We start from the raw sequence: 22,238 nt of genomic DNA, 5'->3' as shown, positions 1-22,238 counted from the left end.
ATAGCCAAACGGAGAGACAAATAACCTTAGCATTAAAATGAGCCACTCCAAATGTGTCTATCCATGGATGAGTTTGGAAAATGACTTACACTTGCAAGCTGGTCACAACTGTTCTGGGTTACTCTGAAGACCAATTATCCCTCCAGCCTGCTGGCAGCTGGTTCGACTGCACTGTTCACTTCACTTCCAGCCACATTGTAATGGCACGTGTGGATAGAGATGCAACACAATAGAGATGTCTACGGAAGTGGTTTTGGTCTTTGTTTAACAAGCTCTCCAGAACTTTCTGCAAGTTCTTCTACCTCAGTAGTGTTTAGCATTAACAGAGAGCTCCTTTAAATGTTGGATGGCAATGTGTTAAATGGCATGTATATTCATTTAGACGCCTTTTATCTGCACTCATCCAAACATAATACATGAAGTTGGCCTAATGCAACACATTTTAACTGAACAAGGCAATACATCTCTAAACAAAGATGATATTTCCTCAAGGGTTTAAAACATTTTCAAACAGCAATATTGAATTTAGTATTTATTTTTTTTATTTTTTGTAGTTATCCTTGACACAGCTTTACAGAACTTTTCAATCAAATATAACTCTATACTCCTCTCTCCCAACTTAAAAAACAAACAGGACGACATCTGCTTTGGGTGACACTGAAACAAAAGTCAACTTTATACTTTAATGATGGATTAAAAAAGGAAAGTGGAGTGTTGTGGAGTGTTGAAATGAATGGAAACAGCCCATGGCTACATCAGCATGTTTATCATGAATGTTCAATGTCACTGTCCCCACCAAATAAATCAATATATAATAATTACATATTTGAATTTTATCGCTGAACACGTAGAGCAGTAACCATGCAACGAGCTGGCCCCTGTCCAGGATGTACCCCGCCTAAGGCCCTAAGTCCCTGGGATAGTCTCCAGTCAACCGCGACCCCTAACGGGAACAAGGAATAGAAAATGAATGAATGAATGAACATACATCAGTTCTGAGATAAATACTAAAGGCAAATCAATCAGGTTCATTGTAAGATGTAAAATAAAGGGAAAAGATTGAAGGCATTCATCTGGAGGTAGCATCTTGAGCAGCACTGCCATTGACAAATTTTCTATCTGGGACATTGGCCATGGTCTGATTGGAAAGCCAATTCAGAAGTGGGGCAGTGAGGTCAGTGGGGACAGAGCCAATATGGGTGTCCATTTTCAATGACAGATTTAAAAAAATGCAACAAAGTAGCAGGAAATGCAAAACAAAAGAAAAGGGTCAAATTAAGCTATTGCATTTTACAGGCTCCCATGAATAATTATCATCCAGTAAAGCATAATACAGCAGCCAGCAGACATTAATAATGAGGAGGAGTTTTAATTGTGACAGAATCATGTAAAAAATTGGACATAATGTTTTTTCACAGACTAGAAAATGTGAGTGGAGCATTTTACCCCTATAATACAGTGTTCAGATGACATCACAATTTTCTCACTGTTTGTTGGCACTTTTCTCCTTTTAAGTACATTTTCTAATGATTAGTTGTGATATTATTTGTTTGTAAACCACTTTGAATACTTTGTGTACAGAGGGCCTTTTTACTGATGTAAAACTGATCAACATTTACAGATGTTCCGCTTTTCCTCTAAAATACCATGTAAACAATCAGCTAAATTGTCTTTTCTAAACTATAAAAGCCACCAACTAAATTTGCATATTTTGTATTGAGATGTTTGTGTTGCAAATACAAGTACTTCACTGACAATGTGTACAAAATCAGGAACAAACAAATCTATGTATAGGATTTCACCATGAAGTATGTCCAGTTCACTGTCAAATCACAAACCTAGTCAATCTTTGGCAGTAACCATCCATTTACGTACGGAAAGTTCTCTAAATCCTATCACAAACTTCACAAATCCTCTATTATTTCATTTAATATTTTTGGCTCCAAATCCTCCAAACAAACCTTGCTCCAGCTGCTCTTCCACACACCAAACTTGGATTCACTTTTTCCGGACTCTGAGCCTGTTGCGATCGGAGCAGAGGCCATGTTTTCCCCTGTGAGGAGGGAAAATGTCCTCTCCCAATCTCCAGCACACATCCTGCTCTCCCAGGGTCTCAGTGTGCCCTTTCGGCCCCCGGATCTCTGTGTGACTGCCCCTCTGCCGTACTCACTAATGCGCCTAACCTTTTCTTTGTAAGCGAGCAGCACACAGGCACACTGCAGTTATTAACCTCTGCAGCACTGCCTCTATCCAGGGCCTAATTGCAGAGATCCCATGTTACATCTCAATCTAATAAAGATTATACAAGCCACACTAAAAGGACAAATTGTTCACTAGACTCAATCAGATTACTCATTTGCTCCCAGCTGCATGTGAAAGTAATATGTGAGCGGAGCATCGGCCACTAGACTACAATGTCCCCCTGATGAAAAGGTCTTGAGTAGTTGAGAAAAGAAGATGTGAAAAATTCTGAATAAAATTGGCTTGAAAAAATGTATCATTTCATTTTCTACTTAAAAATATTAATGTGCAAACTATTTTCTGCTATTATATTATCACCAAGTATACTGTATACTACTAACTACTAACTACTACTACCAACTACTAACTACTACCAACTACTACTACTACTACCTACTACTACTACTACCACCACCTACTACCTACCACCACCACCACCACCACCACCACCACCACCACAACCAATCTACGGGAGACGAGAGATGCGATGCAATCCGTCGCGCTAATAAACAAACGCACACGTGTGTTGTATCAGACCGCACTGGGGACTGCGCATGCGCACTTCCGCCTGCGTTCTCAAATCGCTGAAAAATCGTCCATTGCGCCTTTAATACTAACACTTACTACTACTTGGACCTGGACGCTCTTCATCTCACTGGACGGTCTTCATCTGACTGGACGCTCTTCACCTGACTGGACGCTCTTCATCTGACTGGACGCTCTTCATCTGACTGGACGCTCTTCATCTTACAGGACGCTCTTCATCTTACAGGACGCTCTTCATCTTACAGGACGCTCTTTATCTTACAGGACGCTCTTCATCTGACTGGATGCTCTTCATCTGACTGGACGCTCTTTAGCTTACAGGACGCTCTTCATCTGACTGGATGCTCTTCATCTGACTGGACGCTCTTCATCTGACTGGACGCTCTTCATCTGACTGGACGCTCTTTATCTTACAGGACGCTCTTTATCTTACAGGACGCTCTTCATCTGACTGGATGCTCTTCATCTGACTGGACGCTCTTCATCTGACTGGACGCTCTTCATCTCACAGGACGCTCTTCATCTGACTGGACGTTCTTCTCCTGACTGGACGCTCTTCACCTGACTGGACACTCTTCACTTGACTGGACGCTCTTCTCCTGACTGGACGCTCTTCATCTGACTGGACGCTCTTCATCTGACTGGACATTCTTCTCCTGACTGGACGCTCTTCACCTGACTGGACGTTCTTCTCCTGACTGGACGCTCTTCACCTGACTGGAAGTTCTTCTCCTGAATAGACGCTCTTCTCCTGACTGGAGGCTCTTCATCTGACAGGACACTCTTCATCTGACTGGACACTCTTCATCTGACTGGACATTCTTCTCCTGACTGGACGCTCTTCACCTGACTGGAAGTTCTTCTCCTGAATAGACGCTCTTCTCCTGACTGGAGGCTCTTCATCTGACTGGACACTCTTCATCTGACTGGACACTCTTCATCTGACTGGACACTCTTCACCTGACTGGACACTCTTCACCTGACTGGACGCTCTTCATCTGACTGGACGCTCTTCATCTGACTGGACGCTCTTCATCTGACTGGACATTCTTCATCTGACTGGACATTCTTCACCTGACTGGACGCTCTTCACCTGACTCGACGTTCTTCTCCTGACTGGACGCTCTTCACCTGACTGGACGTTCTTCTCCTGACTGGAGGCTCTTCACCTGACTGGACATTCTTCACCTGACTGGACGCTCTTCACCTGACTGGACGTTCTTCTCCTGACTGGACGCTCTTCACCTGACTGGACGCTCTTCACCTGACTGGACGTTCTTCTCCTGACTGGAGGCTCTTCACCTGACTGGACGTTCTTCTCCTGACTGGAGGCTCTTCACCTGACTGGACGTTCTTCTCCTGACTGGAGGCTCTTCACCTGACTGGACGTTCTTCTCCTGACTGGAGGCTCTTCACCTGACTGGACGTTCTTCTCCTGACTGGACGCTCTTCACCTGACTGGACGTTCTTCTCCTGACTGGACGCTCTTCACCTGACTGGACGTTCTTCTCCTGACTGGAGGCTCTTCACCTTACAGAAGCACGCTGGTACCATCTACAGCCTGTCTGTCCGTGGGAGTAGGATAAACCTTCACTGTGGTTCTCCTACTAAACCTACTACCTTATCCCACTGGGTTTTTTGTAGTTTTTCTCTGCGGAGAAGGAGGATCTAAGGAAGAGGGATGCTCTGGATGCTTAATTCCTGTTAACGTTGGCTAATCTTGTTCTGTTATTGACCAATGACTGTTTAATTGTTTGATTTTCTAACTTTCTGCTGGTAAAATCAACCATTTTGGAACGTCATGCAAGGCAGCTGCTGTTGTGATTTTTAGAGTTACAAAAATAAATTGAAATTGGTACTATCACTTAATCCCATAACTTACTACTACCACTAATTCTACTACCAGCACCACTTTATTTACTATTACTTCTCACTAACACTCTAACACAGTACTAAGTGTGCAAACTGTATATAAGCGAGGGAATGTGCAATAACGACAACAACATACATGCTCCTGATGTAGTGAGTGCCAGGTCCCTGCTGTTGAATCACTCGTGTCGTTTTTGGTCTCTATTTTTGTGTACATTGGTGATGTTGATTTAAACACACTGGTGATGTTTTTTGTGTTGTAAAGCAAGTCACCCCTGTCCAGAGACAATAAAGGATTAGCTGATCTTATCTTTCTACGTATTACTAACAATTACTTCAATTTAACAACCGCCACTCACTTAAAGTACATTTGATTGTACCTTTACGGTACTACTTAGATAAAAACATGAATTAATTCATTCATGCAGTCACGTGCCCTGACCACATGGGCTTATGTGACACTATCGACAGTATTGCTACCACTTACTACTAACTATGACCACTGCTGCTGCTACTGCTACTATAACAATTTTTGCTGTCAGCACTACTACAACTATACAGCTATTGAACATAACTACAATAATATAATTTAATTAGCCATTTCAGGGGCAATGAAGCAAGAGACAAAGACGCAGGATTAATAGTAAAAAGATAGAGAACAGGACATTTAAAACAAGATATTTAAAACTCATTATTTTTTGTGAAACATGTGAGCCCTGAAAATGAATTGGGTTTTTAAATGAAAATGTCTTTGTTTTTGCGTTGCAGTTGGGTGGTTACTGCTCACTTAAGAAGCAAAGAAATTCCTCATTAGATATTTTTCATGATTTGAGGTGGCTTTTATTGTACTGCTTTGTCAAATAAATGGCACGGCTGCATTTAGTGGATTTAGTTTGTGGCAAAGTGGTAAAACTTTACTGTGTAGACAATTGTTATAAATATGTTTTATTTGGTTTTCTAGCCAAAAAAGTTGGAAGTAGAATGTTCTTAAACATGAAATGGCAATGTGGTATTGAAACGAAACATTCACACATAGTTTTGATAATGCAAAATCTGTAGAATAAGGGATTTAAAAGGTGCTCTGTATAACATTTGTTTTAAAATCTAAACAGAGCATATTTTGCAATATATTGTGATCCAAACATCAACTATGTCCATATTGTGGGACTGCTTTGTCTGGAAAGTATTTTTCTTCAGGGTTTCCACTGCCAATACATAATATGTTTAAATAGTTCTGTTGGCATTTAGTTCAACGTTTTATACTTTTGTATTTAATTAAAATTCTGTTCGAAGAAATACTATATTTCAAGCAGTTCATGATATTGATTTCAATCTTTCAATTCCAAAAGTTGATATGTTTACATTCTTCAAAAATCTTACGGGTTGAGTGGAAGACTTGTTGCCACAAGAGACTCAGCCTATACACTGCAATTATCCAAGTAAAGTAAATGAAATCTCAATAGATATTAAAAAATATAATTCAAATCAGACACAATTCCTTGTAAATATCAAATACTTTGCAGTAATTCACACTGTGTAAGTGTTAAAAATAAAAGGTGTGAAATAAAACCCCAATAAGTTAGTCCTGAACACTCGCAATACTGACCTAACCTAATACTGATGTGCAATTCTGTCATATGTGCAATTGCTGTTGGAATTCATGTGCAATTACTGTGAAATTCATGTGCAATCTATGTGCTGTCGTGACACATATTCATGTGCAATTACTGTCGGGATCACATGAAATGGTATTTATTTATTTATTTGTCTATGGGAGTTTTTGTTTATAGGAGATCTTCTACTGAAAGTGTTTTTCAGACTTCCTATAAGTGATCTGTTCTTCTGGATCTACCTCTGTATCTACCTGCGTTGCACCAATGGAATTTCCCCATGTGGGACAATAAAGGAATATCTTATCTTATCTTATCTTAAACTGAAAAAAGCCACCTGTAGAATGTCTAAATTCAATTTGTTAATTAGTTCAGTAATGTTAGTGCAAGACCATGAAGAGTAGCCCTTAACATTCCAGGATTCAGGGGGAATTAAAACTAAAAGAGTACCAGACCTTGAACAGGAAATTAAACTTTACAAAAGGAAAAAGAAAAAAAGTCCAGTCCAATTTCACCACTATTATGCCACCGAATGCCAAACTGGTCGCACAACAAATAGACCTTGCATGAAAGATGGGTCAGAAGTGGGAGGCAATACAAAGTACTGAACTGTCCAATGCCTCGTTTTAAATTGACTCATTCTTATTAACATTATTCACATAGTTGTCCTTTTTGTCAGTTAAAGATTAGGTCATGGGGCAAGGACCATGATCAGTTATCAATCAATCAATCAATCAATCAACCTATATTTATAGAGCCCTTTACAACACTCAAAGTGACCGAAGTGCTTCACAATAAAAATCAACGCGCAGTACAAAACATAAAACTAAATAAAAAACAAACTGTACAAAATAAAGTGTCATTACATTACAGTGTTAAAAGCCAGTCTGAATAAATACATTTCTAGCCTATATTTAAAAAGGTTAAAGTCTGTGATGGTGCACATGTCGGGGGGCAGTTTGTTCCAGAGTCTGGGACCAACAACAGAGAAAGCTCGATCCCCCCAGTGTTTGAGTCTGGCTCTGGGGACGTCCAGTAGAAGCTGATATGTAGACCTAAGAGCCCTGCTTGTGTTTCGGACAGACAGACGCTCAGCCAGATAAAGAGATTTCAAAACAAAAAGTTGAATTTTAAAATGGAGCCAATGGAGAGCAAAAAGAACCGGGGTGATGTGCTGACGTCTGGGTGTGTTGGTAAGAAAATAAGCCGCAGCGTTCTGTTCGAGCTGAAGGCGGCTGAGGGCGACTGGGAGACACCGACATGAAAAGCGCTGCATAAAAGCACTGATAAAAGCATGAATAGTCCTTTCAAAGTCGGTGCGATTTAAAAAAAGGCTTTACTTTAGCCAAAAGACGTAATTGATAAAAACTTGCTCCAAACCACACTGTAATGTGTTTGTCAAATTTAAAATTATTGTCAAAAACAACCCCAAGATAGGGGATAGAAAATGATTTGCATGTTTATCATTCAAGAATTGGGGAAAGGATAGCAGCCTTCACAAAGAGTATCGGAGCCAATATTATGGTCAGTAATAGCTGGAGGATCAGGATAGTTGTGCATGTGTTAGTTGGTTTAATTGATTGGAAAGGCCATTGCACCCTGTTACCACACTTATTTGAGTAAAAAAAAAACAATAAATGTCATCATTTTAACTTATATGTAATTTGTTTGTACACCACCCTCATATAAGCAAGGTGGGAGGAAGTGTCTTGCCCAAGAGAATTAACAATCAGAGAAAAACCTTGGGGCTTATATACATATACATGCTGCAATCTGTAGGACAAATGCATATCTAGAGTCACATGCAGACTTGACTCCTCCATATTGAGTGGATGTGTCTTCTCCTAGTTAGTATGCCTCTATGTTGTTGCTGCCATAGCTGTTACATTGACAGAGAGCTGACAATATAATTATGTCCCCTGTGGGAGCTGACTGCCGGTGATGAGGAGGCAGCGTGGCGATATGTGATGCAGATGGTGATGAGAAAATGCAGTGCGAGTGTTATCCTGTGCGTCTTTTATGGTCAAGTTCATGAATAAACATTTCACGAGATTTTCCCCGACATAATCCGTTGACGCGAACTGCTCCTCGGAGATTTCACTATTGTGTCGTGTGATTAATTGCAGCATTTGGTGTCGTTCACATCTTTATCTCAAGGTTACAGAGTGAGAGGACAACACAGATTAGCCGACAAGGCAAACAACGCAATGTGGGTATTTAGTTCTGTTAAGCGCTACTTATTAAGGCTTGTACAAATGAGCTGTGTGGATCTGATAAATTGAACTGCAATGAAATGATAAGACCGAATTTTACTTCAAACTAGGGGTGTCATCCGGTGTATCAGGATGGTCAAGTAGTTTGTTGCAGCGCACATACTAAGCTCAGTGTTAAAGTGCTGAATGTCTCTCTTGATGCTTCACTATAATTTGACACTTACCTGTCCAATAAAGCTTAAATACATTTACCTAAAGATGTGTAGAGAAAATACAACTCCATAGTTGTAGTGTAGTGCAGTGTTTCTCAAACTGTGGTACGTGTACTTGTGGCAAATGGGCAGCCCGGTACGCAGGGCCCACTAAAGTTTGAGTAATTATTGAATTAATTTACGGTTCAATTCATGTTTTTGTCTTCCTTTGGGTTAATATTTATTTAGAACATACTCTATTCTTGGTTAAGTGTTATTTTAGACATTATTTGGTAGTCACTTTGGCCTAGTCCTTAAATAGTTTAGGAAATTTAGATTTTGTGGTCCTCAAAAACTACATATTATTAAGTGGTACTTTAGTGGTTTGCAAATCACTGCCTAAACTACTTCACAGCAAAAACAAGAAAACTCTGCTTCCATGGATGTTTACTACAAGCTCTAGTGACACCTGCTAGTACTAATAATATCCTACTATGGCACAATACTGGTCATTCCTATTTTGTCACTCTTCTGACTTCACTAGTAATTATTACATCTTTATTATTTATTTACATCATTTTTTGTACTGTTACTACTACAATATTACAGAGAATTATACGTCTTATCAATACAAGTCAAATTGTGTTACAATGTCAAATGGAACAGAGACATGCAAATAGACAAACACGATGTGAGGGAGCAAGAGAAACCCGCCTCCGCCTGTCTGCGTGAGCGACACAGATCAGAGATGCAGAAATGTCACTTAGCGTGGCATTAGCCGGCGCTCTCATCTCGCTCACATCACAGATCCAAGGAGGAGACTTTTAAAGAGACTTTTAAAGTTCCTGGGAGGCTGCATTTGCCTTTGAAATCACACCATCACTCATATTTTTATCAGCGCTAAACATGTTAAACAGGTCCCGGTCTCGATGTCGGAGAAATGAAAAGGAGTGTCGGAGATTTTAGCAAATATGAACTTCTTTCAACTGGAGAATTTTCAGAGTTTCAGATTGAAAACTCCAATGCTGTGCCCTGGAAGGCTCACAGGGGCTAAAAGAGACATCTTGCAACATCTTAATTTTGCAGATTCCCTCAATGAGAACTTTATCATTTCAGAATCCATATTGGTTCTGTTTTGATTGGTGTAACATTTTAATATAATGCTCTTTTCATTGAGTTTTGCAATATGTAACTTTACAAGTGCTTTTGACGGTTGTCTTCTTGCTGATAGAGGGACAAACCAATCATACTTCCACTGTGCGACATCATAGAAGACCAAAGCGGACGGTTCCATCTAAGCATGTTTCTTCTAGTTCAGACAATGGATGGACAAAAACAACATAGAATATCTTTGAAATTCTTCATCAAACACTTATGACCAACCGAACCAAAATGTCAGACTGAGGGAGAGTTCTATGTTTTCATTTGCTGAGCTAACTAGAAATACTGACTTCATTAATTTGATGAGACTTACAAGACCCTTTTCTGAATGTAAGGGTATGTGTATTTGTCAAGTTATATTTTCTGTAAAGGCACTGATAAAAATGAAAAACTTTCCATTGTGATTTCTTTCCTCGGCTTCAGAGCCTTGCTAAAAACAGACTTTCTGAACATATTTTCTTAATTTTTCACACTCAGCAGTCACAGACAATCACATATCAGCTTCCCAACCAAGCATCACAGATTGCCTGACAGACTTGATTTAATTAAAAAATTGTATGATGGAAAGAGGTGAAAAAGAGGCAGAGAGAGGTGGTGAGGTTCATATATAACTGCTAATTACATGTGCAACACACTTATGCATATTGAGGCACACACCCTGTATATATGTGTATATATATATCTATGTATATAGATGATTCAAACACAGCAGAAAGCCTTCACAAAAGCTTCTCCCATGACCTTCCAGAGGTGGATAGTACAACAACAGAAAAAAATCCACCATACTTAAGTAATGACGTCTACTTGACTGAAAACAGTACAGTTTTGGTTGCTCTTTCCTTTGTGAATAGGAGTAGGTTTCTTGCACTGCTCCCTCAGATATGATTTAGGTGTTTTTTTTGTGGTGTATCCTTTGAAAACAACCAGAAGTTTTGTCTGTCTAATGCAAATCATAAAGCAGATCCATTTTGCGTCTTAACTGTTTCACAGTACTCAACACTTTTCTTCTTGTTTGAGAATTTGGGCCACTACTTTTTAATTATTACATTTATTAATAAAATAATGTATGCACTAACTAATCTTTTAATTATTACAGATACTTCTACCTTTCACCACCCAACTTTCCCTTCTACCACCATCCAAACTGAATTGCTTTTATTGGTGGTTTTCAAATTTTAGAATGTGATGCCACAAACTCAAATGGGATTTAATTATTTCCAACATAAATGGTAAATTCATAAAACCTAATAATTTCTGCTGGTGACTCCAGACCTTGCTATATGAAAATAAAATCTCTTTTAGAAAATTTCTATCTCTTAGAAAATATTTATATTCAAGGGCCAAATATATTAAATAAATATTAAAATACTCCTCCTCATATAATTCACATTTAATAATTCAACTTTCTGAGTGTGAGAGTGCCCCCAATATATAAACATTTATCTGTGCAGTCTTTTTCATAGTGGAATGTGACCAGCAAAAAAAAAAAAAAAATCAGGGGAGGGGACCACATTAATGTTCTTTGTGCACTTCAGGAGCCTTCACATAAATTGAGTTTTTCAATCAAATATTATTGGCTGGGTGAAGTGCAAGGCTGAAAATGAAAATGGCTGTTAATTGTAAGCAGCGTTTTGAGTTTCCGTTAGTGGTGTCAATGTTTTCTGGTGGAGGCCGGTTCACCTTTGCTGCACCAGTCCCTAGCTCCATTAGGCCTGAATAAGCAGGGGCCTGATGGCTATTAAAACCCCTTGAAGCTCAGTTGCCATCTGAGTGCTCTAATTCCTAATGAGGTCCCATAGAATGTAATTGAGAAAAAGGCATCAAGTAAAATGGAAAAGGTAAAAAGGTTGTTACAGTGGAAATAGAAAAGTGCCTTTATATGAATGGAATTTATTTTGATTTTGTTCAAAAACTGTTAGAAATCTGTAGTGTCTTCTTTATATTACGGTGTAGATCTGCAAATCATTTTTCATTTTTAATAATATTGTATGCTTAAAGCTGCAATAATTAAGTCTTATAAATAGTAGACAGTTTAAAAAAATGTATAATCCCATTAGTATTTAGTATACTGCTTAAAGGAGAGGGTCAATATGTATGACAAATGTGGAACATTCCAGGCAAGACATTATTTCCATGGAGAAAAGAAGCTTCCAAAGCCTCCGGCTCAAAAAAAGAACCTAGTGTAAAAATGTACGAGAAGTCACTACTGCCATCTTGAGGATGGACGCTGATTGCTGAGCTGTGGGCTGTGCCAACATCAAGTTTGACATCCCCATCCCCTGTTTGTCAGAAAATGCACTGCAAGAAATCCTTTCAGACTGTGCAGTGAGCACTTTATTTTCGGGCAGTTTGGCTAATGCTAGTTCACACATTAAAGTACTTTGTTGTTTGTGTGGCTATGCAAATAAACATAGCCTACTTGTCTTAACATTAGCCTTATTTCCTACTGTCCAGATGCAATATTTTAGGATCAGACTCAAAGTTGCTTGCTCTTGAATGCTTGTCCAGTCGGAGAGTGGCTATGGACCAGCTTGGATGTAAATGTTCGCAAAAGTTAGCTGTGGCAGGTTTTCCCTGCTTTGAAGTGGTGTCAGCGACTCACCAGCACCAGGCAGTGTACCAAAACCCAAAGGTTATATCTTCTTGAAGTTTTGCAGCTTTACATTTTTTGTGTGATTTGCTATTTTCCATGACTAACAGCAATAGAGCCAGGCTACAACATGCAGTGACGTCCTCAAGATGGCAATGACAAAAAACAAGTCACGTGACTGAAATCTCAGTCTTTTCAATTTCCATCCATCCATCCATTTTCTACCGCTTATTCCCTTTCGGGGTCGCGGGTGACTGGAGCCTATCCCAGTGACTTCGGGCCTTAGGCGGGATACATCCTGGACAGTGGCCAACTTGTCACAGGTCACGAGGATCCTTTAAATTTATTTCAATTAATTGCCAAAGCAGCAACAACATATGTATGAATTGGATTTGTATAAAAATCTCGTCGAAGGTTATACACTTTTTTTTTTTCTTTAAGTGGTCATGATTTTAAAGTAAAACATACCCATTTCATACATATAAAAGGTTATGAAAAAAGCGTTATATTTCTGTTTTACATCTGCAATTTTGGTTGACATTTTCAAATAAGTTTTCAAGTACTTCATAAACCATAAGCTGTCTCTGCAACACTTATTTGTCACTCATTTGTCAGCACCAAGGACGAGCGAGTCATAGGAGCAGAGGTAGAAGAGTGTGAATAGACCGAAAAAAACACAGCAAGTGGCAATTTTCAACTGTCAAAAATGATTAACATCAGCGCGAGACAGCGTGATTGATGGACATTTTGAGAAGGAGACTCGAGGATAAGCTTGTAATGAGCGCATAGATAGTATAGAAACATCACTAACTCTGCAAACAAATGCCTTATGACAGAAAGAAGGGCGCAACCCGGCCGCGCTCCCACATCAATCACAGCCTCGTTCTCTCAGTCTGAGCAAGAGTCTACGGCTTTCACCTTCCACCTTTCACCTCACACATTCACGCACCACACTAAGGGCCAATGGGAGCCGCGTTCACATCCAGAGGTCAGCCAGAAACATTTCCTTGTCAAGAGGTCATCAGAGATTTACACCTTCTGCAGCTTTAGATTGCTGAATAATGCAGTGGTCTGGGGAATACTGAGGTGCAAACATGACTCTATGTGCTAATGTCTGCGCTCTTCCCAGGGCTCTTAATGCTTGCGAACAGCTCCAGATATAAATAATGACATTTCCATGGTCAACATAATTTCTGTCTAAATGTGATTAACGACGAAAACAATTTGTACTAATCCACTTATCACACACTAGAGTCTCTCCATCTGTTTATCCCTAACACACTGTCTTGTAAAATATATAGCCACATCAATATAGACTAATTAGTTTTGGAGTTTCGAGTTTTGAGACAGGCATTTAAGCATGTTGTTTATTGAAGTCTTAAGTGTTTGGAGATAGGAAATCCCAAAGAGTAAGGCTCTCAAAGGAATAACTCTACTTCATTTTCAGGCCAAGGCACAGTTAGTGTTGTCTTAAATTAAAAAAATTGTGACGGTAATCCAAAACATTGCAGTCCCTTATAAGTACTTATTTGACCTCAAACACTGTTGCACTCATTGGCATTGATAGACAGAACTTTGAACTGTTGGTCTGAGAGATTTGACTCATTATGCAGTAATTGGAGTTTGACTAATGAACTAATGACAGACGATATTTTGCCTTGTGGTTGATTCAAAGAAAAACCTCACCAGGTGTCAATACTACCAAGAATAGCCATTTTAAGCCATTTTGATCAAAGGAAATGAGAAAATATGAACTCATTGTATTAGGTACATCATCATAATGAAATCCTGAATCAAATTATAAACTTTCTGATAGTATGAGTCATTGTAGAGAAAAGATTCAGTTGCAGTCTTCTAGACACTGTTTAAGAAAAACAAGACATGCATGCGTTATTCAACATCATCAGGTTCTTGACAAAACAGGATTTGGGATTGCCTGTAATGTTCCACAGTATGGCATTAAACTAACACATTGTATTTGTTCACTTACAGGAGTTTTTGCATCCTTACTGTGAGGGACTTCACCTCTCCACAGATTTGACCTGTAACTTGGCCTGGTGCAGTCTCCTGTGTCCATTGAGACTAATACATCTTATGGTCATGAAGACAAGCAGGTGGCATCCCCTTCACCAGAAAAGTTTTGATTGTATTTATTGATTGTATTGATTAATTTAGTGATTTGATAGGAACATTGCACCTCCTCTACGCACAGCCTGCCCCATTTAAAGAGTCATGCAGTCGTCTCGGCGGCTTCAGACTGTACATTACCTCCCCTTCTCCTCCTCTGCATCCCTCTCATCTCTACCCTCTCCTCATATCTACCACCACCAGTCTCCAGGCCCCAGGGAGACATCTCATACAATTATATTATGGAGCACCCATAATTGCAATGTCTTCCGCCGGGGTCTGAGCGCCAAATAACCCATGTAATAAAACTTGCTAAACGGTCCTTTCTGCGTTTGTCTAAGTCTCTCCAGGATGACATGACTACAGACCTCATGTGACTGTCTAGAATCACTTCTTAAGGATCAATTTCACTCCCTAACAGAATTCCAGCCCGCCACTGCTGCTTTTACAGAAGCAGTTACATGGTGCACCTTTAAGCAAACAGTTTCACATCAGTGTATCAAATTCATGACAGAATACAGCTTGCAGACCTGTCCACTCTAAATCACGTCCAAAAACTACTCATTTGAAAAGTTTGTGTTTCCTAGCGCTCCCAAACTCTTCGTCTGTAATCTGTGTTCCTTCAAAATGAAACTTCTGCTTATATTTCACTTTACACTTTTCAACTCCTCTCCTCCATCTTGTTTGTGTTACCTCTGCTTCTCTTTTCCACTTCTCACCTAAGAGCTCCAATCGGCAGCCTTCCTCTCACACCCACTGGGGTTTCCATATTGCTCTTCTCTGTTCGCCTCACTACGTTATTTTGTTTCACACTTGCAATGTCCTTGGTTTGATGCCCCAAAACCTTCACATAGAAAAAAATGAATGAAAGGAGTGAATGTAGTGCAAAGAACAATCTGGATGTCGCTGGCAAAGAAAACAGTCTTAAAGTAATATTTCGGAGGTTGAGGGTAGTTGTATGTGTGTTCATGTCTTTTTACTGCATGTGTATCATGAAAGTGTGTCTTCTGGAAATTATAGCTGCCCTTGAGATAGGATTCAACCTTTGAAGCTGCAAACTGCATCCATAAGCACCTCCTGAAGTGGCCAAAAGTCTTGGTTAGACTTTCTCCACTGCACTGACTCAGCGGAGACCTAGTTACAATGTTGTTTAACTTTTACGGGAATTGTAGTTTGTCGGGTCTATACCAAAATGGAGCCGGTGCAGTTGTTGTGGGTCTGCGGGAAGAATCCACGATGGACACCACAGCAATCTGTAGGTGTTTTTTTTTCCGCTATCTAGACAAGTACTTTAGTTTTCATGTGAATCCAGGAGATCTCTTTTGCAAATAACCCACAGAAAATACCTGAATGTATAAATTTATTTATAAAGCACAATTCATACAAACTGCAATTCAAAGTGCTTTACAGTGTTTAAAACACAATTTTAAAAAAAGTAATAAAGTAAAAAACACAATGCAGTTTATACAAATTTAAAACAATGTACATCAGAGTAAAGTAAAGAATACAAATAATGTAGTATTTTAAAAAACTTCATTGGTTTGTTACAGGGAATTATAAAGTGGTGAAGTGATAGGAAAGGGCTTGGCAAAACTTGCGTGCGTTTTTCTTTAACCCATTATTTGGAAGGTGTGTGAAGTTCTGCTGTCCTGGGGTGAATTTATGGAGACAGTGAAACCATACAGCTGATAGCTTTTTGTAAGTGGTAAGAGGTACTGTATTTTCCAGACTATAAGTAAGGAGTATAAGTCGCACCAGCCAAAAAATGCATAATAGAGAAGATAAAAACATATGTAAGTTGCACTGGAGTATGAAATGCGGTTGCAAGTGTTAAAATAATATAATATCACACATAAGATGCTCCGGAGAAGTATATAAGCATAAATATAAGTATAAGTCGCACCTCGGGCCAAAACTATGAAAAATGCGACTTACAGTCCGGAAAATACGGTACTAGTTTGTATGTAAAGAAATTGGCATTGCGATAAAGTATATCTCGTACTAATATTCATACTTGAAATGGTCAGCTCTATACAGTAGAGAGCCGACCATCCAAACGAAACATCCATCCATCCATCCATTTTCTACCGCTTGTTCCCTTTTGGGGTCGCGGGTGACTGGAGCCCATCCCAGTGACTTCGGGCCTTAGGCGGGGTACACCCTGGACAGTGGCCAACTCGTCGCAGGGCCCAAACGAAACATGTTCCATTTAAAATATAACACGTCCTACTTAATCCTTCAGGCCTAATGGAGCTAGGGACTGGTGCAGCAAAGGTGAACCGGCCTCCTCAAAGTTTGCACGATGTGATGCTGTTGTGAGGAGTCAAAGGTGCAGCGGTGTCTCTCTGAAATAGCACATATCCAGATGACGTGGCCGTGAGGATGTACATTAGTTTTGCAAATGGAAAGCAGCGTGTGCGCAGTGTTGTCAAAACAACAAGCTGCAGAAGGATGAATGTATTTCAGTTGGTGTAATAAGGTCTAGTTCATAATAGTTGTTTTTATTGCTATTTAAAAGTGGCCCTGAATTACCTGCAGTACACAAACTGAAATGAATTGAAATATTTGAAATCTATCTTTTTTAAAGTAATCTTGAAAAAGAGTCAGTGGTAGTCATTTCAACTCATCAAAAAGTAATTATCATTCAGCGGATCTAGTCTAAGAACCTCCTGATTATAGCATGTCTTGTTTATCTATTTTTTGCACCTTTACCCCTTAAAAGGTGCCATAACATGCTTTTTTTCATGTTTCGTAGTCCATCCTAAGTGTATAATTGATAATAATAAGGGTTGTGCAACACGCTTAACATAATAGTTAAGAAATATCACCCAGACCTTGGACCCCCTCACCAACCCGGAAATGCAGACGGCTTGGTTTGATATTCGCCCCCACCCTTGTGAAGAGCGATCTGGCTCCCCCGCCCAACCCGTGACGTAGTCTCAGAGCGCGTGTGTGCCCCGCCCACCCGTGACATAGTCTCAGAGCGCGTGTGTGCCCCGCCCACCCGTGACGTAGTCTCAGCGAGAGCGAGTGTCCCCCACAGCTGTCAGCTCCGCGGTGCGCCGCTCCGCGCGAGTGAGTGAGAAAGAGTCTACTTTGAGACTAAATAAAACTGGTGTTCATTCTACAGCGTGCGCAGAACAGATATATCTATAGATAGATCTATAGATAGATCTATATCTATATATATATATATATCTATATATCTCTATATATATCTATGTATATATCTATATACATATCTCACGCGTGCCTGTGATTATGACGCGGTCCTGTGAACACCCCCCGTCAGTTTGGAGATTCGAGGAAAAGAGATAGTCTGTAATATAGCTAAAAACTGCGGGAATCAATCAAAAAAACACTCTGGGTACAAATATGAAGCACAAATAGCAATGTAAGAAGGTTAAAAGCTCTGAAAAGTCGATTTTGCATGTTATGGGACCTTTAAACCAGGGGTGGGCAAATTACAATCCGGCCTGCCAAGCTTGTCCAAGTAATATTAAAAATATATATATATTTATTTATTTGTTTTCCTTTTTTTGCCCTCAGGCATCTGTCTGCACTTGTATCCTTAATAAATATGACATGAAATGAAAAGAAAAGCTGTATTTTATGAAATTTAATTTTGGGGATTTTTTTTTTTTTCACACCAATGATCGCGGGCCGGCCCTCCGCTACTTGCCTGGATTCGAATATGGCCCTCGGAGGAAAATAATTCCCCTCCCCTGCCTTAAACTAATCTTTTTTGTTACCCCAACAACCCTGTAATGGGCCGTAGAAATCCAGCTACAGTTCCCTCATCCCTGATAAGTATCTGATTGGCATCAGAACATCCAGGACTGATACCACCCCATGGTTTCAAAATACGAACAGTCAATTCAAAACCCCTATTCCTATTTAAAGAGGGATTCTCTTTTTAATAACGATGGCCGGCTTAACGTTACTTTCCATCTTTTCTCCCTGTTTAGAATCTTCTGTCTTTAAAAGAGTGGTTGGTGGGTTTATGATGAAAATGTACGGCGCCGGGCCAAATTCAAAGTCAAATTCATTACAAAATGTTTCACCACTTATGCTGTTTATACCAATATGGTGCTCAATATTTTGTTTAATTGTGTTAAACATATATGAGCTAAGGTCTTTTTATGGTCTTTACAAAGCGCCAATGAGCAACAAATCAATAAAAGCTCTATTCTCTTCACCCGTTTACTGCAAGAGCCCTGAAACCAACAAGCATAAGGAAAATATTGTGCTATATATTTTTTTCCTCTTGTTACAGCCAAAGCTGTATTCTGGTTTCATCCAAGCACAGCCTTAACTTTGAACTGAACCTCAAAACAACACTATATTTGTTCCTGTTATGCTCTGAGAGCGGACCATAATGCTTCTTCATCCTCTCCCTGGCTGCGCTCTTCCTTCCTCGTGGGTCCGCCTCGTCCTCGTGGTTGGGGTTGACCTGAGGGCTTCCTCTGCGCCGCGTGCTGGGGCTCTGATTGGAAGCTCGGATAACTCCAAACCCCCCACTGTCATTTCACGCTGAAATCAGGAGCATGGACATTGAGAGGGTCAGTCTTGTGGATCCCAAACTGTGACTGTGTGTGTCACTGTGGGTGTATGGTTGTGAGGGGAAATGTGTCCTTCATAACTCTATTGGTTACAGAAATGTTCGTAAAAGAAACTAAAACTCTAAATTGTACTGTCAAAATGTCTTATACATTCTGGTTATGTTACCGTGTATGTGAAAGAACATTGTCACCTTAATTCTGTAGAGGAAGTTATTGCTGGCAGTTAAAAAGTTGAAAAGATTGGATTTTGCCACATTCTTGTTTCTCACATTCTTGTTTCATGCTCTGTCTGCATGTTCTCCAACTCTATACCAGCTTCTATTCTGGTACATCAGTCTTTGAGATAGGGCCGAATTAAACTTACTCAAAACTATTGCTATATAAATCCACTTTGCAATAAAGGAATCTAAATTTTGAAGTTGTTGTTCAGAGTTCACTAAGTAATCCCAAGAATTTTAATTTTTTAATTCCAAACTATTTCTGTCCTTGTGTAGCTTTCCAAACACAATAGAATCGCTACTATTACTACAAGAATAGCACATTCCAAAAACAAGAAAAGAATGTATTTCAACTTACCCATCATTCACCACCTCAGCCTCTCTTGTTGTCATAAAAGGGACTGAAAGACAGTAACTAAAATTATCCGGCACTGACTGATTCTGGGTTTCTCTCTTGCTTATAGATTGCAAACTGCACTTCTGTCACCTCTTGCTACACTTAAAGGCAAAATTACACCAGTAAACTCCTTCTCTTCTCGCTGCCAACAGCCATTTCCTCTTCTTTATTGAAAACTAAAAGTGTTGTCTTGTAATTTTCCTGTAAGCGCTTATAGATTACAGTTTCTTTGCCTTGTTCTCTCTACTGCCACTCAAACTTCAGCTCGGCTGGCAGAATTTTATGACACACCAATCCCCGTTTCTATTGTGCTCTCTCTGATAGCTCCCATTGTCTACCTTTCCACTTTTTCATCAGGAAGAAGCCTGCGACACCGGCTGGGACGGGAGAGGGGGTGGGCCCATTACAGCCCAGGGGATTGCCGTCTTTTGTCTGACTACCTCTACAAGTTTCTTTTCAAAAGGAAATACCTATTTTCAGTTTTCACACCAAACATCTGAAATGACCCATTATTGCTCTATTCTAATCTTTAGATAATGCTTTTTCAACTTTTGTATCTGTATTTGTACACATCAAACTTGAGCCGTCTCATCAAGCTGCTTTCTCAATGTTATGATATTCTCTCTCACTCAACTGTCTAAATGCCTCACCTCATGGTCACAAACTTTGACCTAAAAATGTGGTGTCATTGTACAAGCAGACAAGTATGTTTTTTTAATTTCTGATTCGTAGTAGTAGTAGTAATAGTAGTAATAGTAGTAATAGTAGTAGTAATAGTAGTAATAGTAGTAATAGTAGTAATAGTAGTAATAGTAGTAGTAGTAGTAGTAGTAGTAGTAGTAGTAGTAGTAGTAGTAGTAGTAGTAGTAGTAGTAGTAGTAGTAGTAGTAGTAGTAGTAGTAGTAGTAGTAGTAGTAGTAGTAGTAGTAGTAGTATATTAGGAATTTTGAATTTCCGTGAGGTAAAGGGTTTAAGATTGAGGAATTTGCTTTTGTGTACATGGAATTTAGCTAAAACAATTAGAAGATTAATTAAACATTGCCTGTCAAAAAAAAGGGCCACTTGGATTCAACTAAACAAATACAGTAGGTCCGAGCCTCTGGATAAATGCTGCATGGGTGATGATCTTTCTGCTGCAACACAGTATTGAAACCCTCATGATGCAGTGGGGCACTTCAAGACAAATCCTGTGGTCATGGAAAAGATGTCAGTACTGTTTGAGATGGGTCAAATCATTGGCATCAAGCAGAGAGACATCCAAGGAGAATCAGGAACTAATGTACAGATCTGAACCCCAGTGAGAAGAGTTACATGAGGGTTGTTATTATGGATATGGATTATGGACCATAATAGTATTGTATTATTCTAAAAACAATCCCATCTAGTTCATCAAATGTAAATGCAATGTTCATATCAGATAAATAAATAAATATATGACCTAATGTATTTACAAAAATGCATTGCCCTTAGGTTTGGCACTTGGTATCTCACTTAGAGCACATACCACCATCATGTCCTTATACATTTGAAACTTGCATAGTTCAGTTAGAAAGACTTCTGCCTCAAAAAATGAGAAAAAGATCGTTAGAGACTCAAAAATTAAAAATGGCCGAGTCATTTTAAGTGGCCCACATTTGGGCAGGGACGGGATGTTGTCCGTTATCAGCACAAGCTCTTAACATGTGTGTGCAACAAAGACTCCAACTGTGATGGACTGGCAATTTGTGCTCCGGGATAACCATCTTCCCAAACCGGTCCTGATAGCTGAAGCTCATTCAAAAAGCAATCAGGGACACAGTGTCATCCCTTTCTTGTCTTTCAATCACTCCCTCCATCACTGATGTAATTTGTCATTAGCGCCTCAGAGAAACTTTTAATTGAGTCTCAACTGTTTGGGAGCAGGCGACTACTCCTTCCTCATCTCATTTGACCCGTTTTGTTGGTTGGATAGCTTCAGAGACAAAGAGAGGAATAACCTGTGTTTGTCATAGACCCAGTTTGAATTTAAAAAAAAAAAAAAAGTTTTATAAATATTTTAAAATTATGTTGAACAAATCTCCAACTTTTGTTAAATCACTTGGACAGGTATTTATTCCTGCCCCAGCATCCAAACAAGACGAAATGATGAATTACTCAAATCATGTATTACAGGTTAGCCTGTTGTTAAAACTACAAAATTAGGGAAAGGTGATACCCCAATTTTTAGCAGTGATATCATATGATACCAAGTAATTTTGGGGGTAATTCATTCGATACTGATACTCAATACTACCGGTAGTCTAAAAGCCCTGTTTACACTTCAACTCTGCAAAGGAAAACACATCATTCATGCCTAATTCGATCTGCATTTAGAAGTAAACAATGACGTGTAAAGAGAAACTAATTTAGGTGTGAAACAATACAATATATGTATTTGTCCATCAAACAGGGCGGTGTTTATTACTGACGTACTGCATTTCACCACAAAAGTTACCTCTTGTTTACAATTCAGAGATAAGTTTTTGATTTTTTGC

This window comes from Eucyclogobius newberryi, unplaced genomic scaffold, assembly GCF_026437365.1.
Source record: "Eucyclogobius newberryi isolate DKJ021-1_F unplaced genomic scaffold, fEucNew1.0.hap1 SCAF_4, whole genome shotgun sequence".
NCBI classification, from domain to species: domain Eukaryota; kingdom Metazoa; phylum Chordata; class Actinopteri; order Gobiiformes; family Gobiidae; genus Eucyclogobius; species Eucyclogobius newberryi.
Note: the sequence above shows the minus strand (reverse complement) of the source record.